Genomic DNA, 3,716 nt, shown 5'->3' with positions numbered 1-3,716 from the left:
TATGTTCCCAGAATATATTTAAACGTTTTTTTTTTTTCCCTATAGTCTCTTTAATTGCATGGATAGCAATAACTTATATTTGCCCCACCCCCTAGCTCCTTGTACCTCTTATCACTATGAATTTGCCTATTCTGGATATTTCATGTAGGTGTAGTCATACAGTTTTTGTCTTTTTGTGTCTGGCTTATTTCACTTAGCATAGTGTTTTTGAGATTCATTCATTTCGTAATATGTATTAGAACTTCATTTCTTTTTATGGCTGAATACTCCATTGTATGTACATAGCATATTTTGTTTATCCATTCATATGGTGATGGAACTTAGGTTTCCACCTTTTGACTATGGTGAATAATTCTGCACCAAACATTTGCATATGTAAGTATCTGTTTGAGTCCCTGTTTTCAATTTTTTTTTGGCTGTGTACCTAAGTTAGGGTTGCTGAATCATAGGATAATTCTGTGTTTAACTTTTTGAGGAACTATCAAACTGTTATCTGTAGTGGCTGCATCATTTTTTATTCTGTATAGTAATATATGTCGGTTCTAATTTCTCTGTACTCTGTCTAACACTTGTCCCCCACTTTAAAGACAAATGAAAGCCACCCTAGTAGGTATGAAGTGGTATCCCATTGTGATTTTGATTTACATTATTTTCATGGCTTAGCTTTATGTGCTTATTGGACTTTTTATATCTTCTATGTAGAAATGTCTATTTGATTCAAATGTGAGGCTTATACTCAGGATCCTTATAACAAGAACTGAGCTGAGATGAAGAGTTGGATGCTCAACCGACTGACCACCCCAGGCAACCCTGACAATTTTTAAATTGTATTGTTTGTCCTTTGTTATTGAGTTGTAGGAGTTCTTTATATATTTTGGGTATTAAAACCTTATTAGATAATGATTCACATTTTCTCTTCCATTCTGTAGATCGTCTTTTCATTTTCTTGATAATGTCTTATGATGTACAAGTTTTTTAATTTACTTTCTTAATCTTTATTTTTTCATTTTTTTCCATTTATTTTATTTTATTTCTTTTCAGTGTTCCAGAATTCATTGTTTATGCACCACACCCAGTGCTCCGTGCAGTACATACCCTCCCTAATGCCCACCACCAGGCTCACCCAACCCCCCACCTTCCTCCCCTCTAAAATGCTCAGTTTGTTTCTCAGAGTCCACAGTCTCTTACGGTTTGTCTCCCCCTCCGATTTCCCCCATCTCACTTCTCCTCTCCATCTCTCCATGTCCTCCATGTTATTCGTATGCTCCTCAAGTAAGTGAAACCATATGTTAATTGACTCTCTCTGCTTGACTTATTTCACCCAGCATAATCTCTTCCAGTCCCATCCATGTTGATACAGAAGTTGGCTATTCATCCTTTCTGATGGAGGCATAATACTCCATTGTATATATGGACCATATCTTCCTTTTTTAAAAAATAATTTTCTAATTTTTTATAAACATATAATGTATTATTAGCCCCAAGGGTACAGGTCTGTGACTTGCCAGGTTTACACACTTCACAGCACTCACCATAGCACATACCCTCCCCAATGTCCACAACCCCACCACCCACTCCCTAACCCCTTCCCCCCCGCCGGGAACCCTCAGTTTGTGTTGTGAGATTAAGAGAGTCTCTTATGGTTTTGGACAATATCTTCTTTATCCATTAGTCTTTTGAAAGGTATCTTGGTTCTTTCCATAGTTTGGTGACTGTGGCCATTGCAGCTATGAACATTGGGGTATATATGGCCCTTCTTTTCACTACATCTGTATCTTTGGTGTAAATACCCACTACTGCAATTGCGGGGTCATAGGGTAGCTCTATTTTTAATTTTTTGAGTAATCTCCACACTGTTTTCCAAAGTGGCTGCACCAACTTGCATTCTCACCAACAGTGTAAGAGAGTTCCCCTTTCTCTGCATCTTCTCCAACACTTCTTGTTTACTGACCTGTTAATTTTGGCCGTTCTAACTGGTGTAAGGTGGAATCTCAGTGTGGTTTTGATTTGAATCTCTCTGATGGCTAGTGATGATGAACATTTTTTCATGTGTCTGTTAGCCATTTGTATGTCTTCTTTGGAGAAGTGTATGTTCATGTCTTCTGCCCATTTTTCGACATGATTATCTGTTTTGTGTGTGTTGAGTTTGAGGAGTTCTTTATAGATCTTGGATATCAGCCCTTTGTCTGTAGTGTCATTTGCAAATACCTTCTCCCATTCCGTGGGTTGCCTCTTTGTTTTGTTAACTGTTTCTTTTGCTGCACAATAGTATTTTAATTTGATGAAGTTCAGTTTACTTTTATTTTTTTCTTTTATTTCTTGTGTTTTTTGTCTCATATCTGAGAATCCATGATTATAAAAATGTGCCCATGTTTTCATCTAAGAGTTGTATGGTTTTAGTTGTTATATTTAGGTTATTGATCCATTTAAAAATATATACTTATTTATTTTAGAGAGAGAAAATGTATTTATTATAATTAATTATAAAATTATTTATTTTATTATGATTAATTATAAAATTGTTTATTTATAAATGATTTATTTTAGAGAAAGCAAGGGGAGGGGCAGATGGAAAGGGAGAGAATCTTCAAGCAGACTCCCCACTAAGCATGGAGCCTAATGGAGGACTTGATCCCACAACTCCAAGATCATGACCCAGAACAAAATCAAGAGTCAGATGCTCAATTGACTGAGCCACCCAAGCTCCTAACATTGGTCCATTTTTTTTTTTTCTAGGGGAAAGCGCGAACGCAGTCCCCCACTACCACAAATTATGCAGTCGAGTTTCCCACATTTGGGGAAATCGCAGGGGTCAGCACATCCGGAGTGCAATGGATAAGCATTGGTCCATTTTTAATTAGTTTTTTTATATAGTGGGAGATAGCAGTCCAACTTCATTATATTTTGCATGTGGAAATCTAGCTATCCCAGCATCATTTGTTGAAGAGAATATTCTCTCCCCAGTGAATAAACTTTGCATCCTTGTAAAAAAAAATTCATTGGATATTGCCATAAAGTTTATTTCTATACTCTCAGTGCTTTTCCATTTGTCTGTGTTTACCTTTATGCCAGTATTTCTGTTTTGATTGACAGTAGCCTTGAACTAAGGTTTGAAATTGCGATGTCTGAATCCTCCAACTTTGTCATTCTCTTTTCAATATTGTTTTGGTTTTCTTGGGTCTCTTGTAATTCTATATGAATATGGGTATCAGCTTTTTTATTTCTATGCAAAAGCCTGTTGGAATTTTGATAGGGAATATGTTGAATCTACAGATTGCTTTGGGTCGTATTGACATCCTAGCAATATTCAGTCTTCCTATATTGATACCTAAATTGAGACCATTTCCAGTATGTGATGTGTATGTGGGTTCCCCACATCAACAACTAATTCTAAGACACCAGCTGGGTGTCCTATAATCCAACTCAATTCTGACACTTGGAGGTAGTATCAGATTCCACAGGTTGAAGACTCAGTCCTACAAGATTTCTGCCTTCCCCCTTCCCTTTGGAAGCCAGTGGCAAGCCCAGTTGTTACCTGTACTTCTGACCAACTGACTGTAAATCTGAGGTTTCCATGACCCTCTCCTCAGGTTTGATTAATTTGCTAGATGGAATCCATCCATAGACAAAGGAATTGGGAAGGGGCACGGAATTTTTATGCCCTTTCTGGCCTTGCCACTCTCCCCGAATCTTCACATGGTCACCAACCTAAAAGC

The 3,716-nt window shown here is 37.2% G+C and overlaps 1 non-coding gene across 1 annotated transcript; it reads right to left on the bottom strand.

Annotated features, from left to right (window-relative positions):
• Window positions 1–2,733: 2,733 nt before the first annotated feature.
• Window positions 2,734–2,901, bottom strand: LOC123927593. Its single transcript, XR_006815493.1, has one exon. It is a non-coding gene; the product is annotated as a U1 spliceosomal RNA (small nuclear RNA).
• Window positions 2,902–3,716: the final 815 nt, after the last annotated feature.

This window comes from Meles meles, chromosome 1 (assembly GCF_922984935.1).
Source record: "Meles meles chromosome 1, mMelMel3.1 paternal haplotype, whole genome shotgun sequence".
Lineage (NCBI taxonomy): Eukaryota > Metazoa > Chordata > Mammalia > Carnivora > Mustelidae > Meles > Meles meles.
This window is presented reverse-complemented; position numbering and strand designations above follow the sequence as displayed.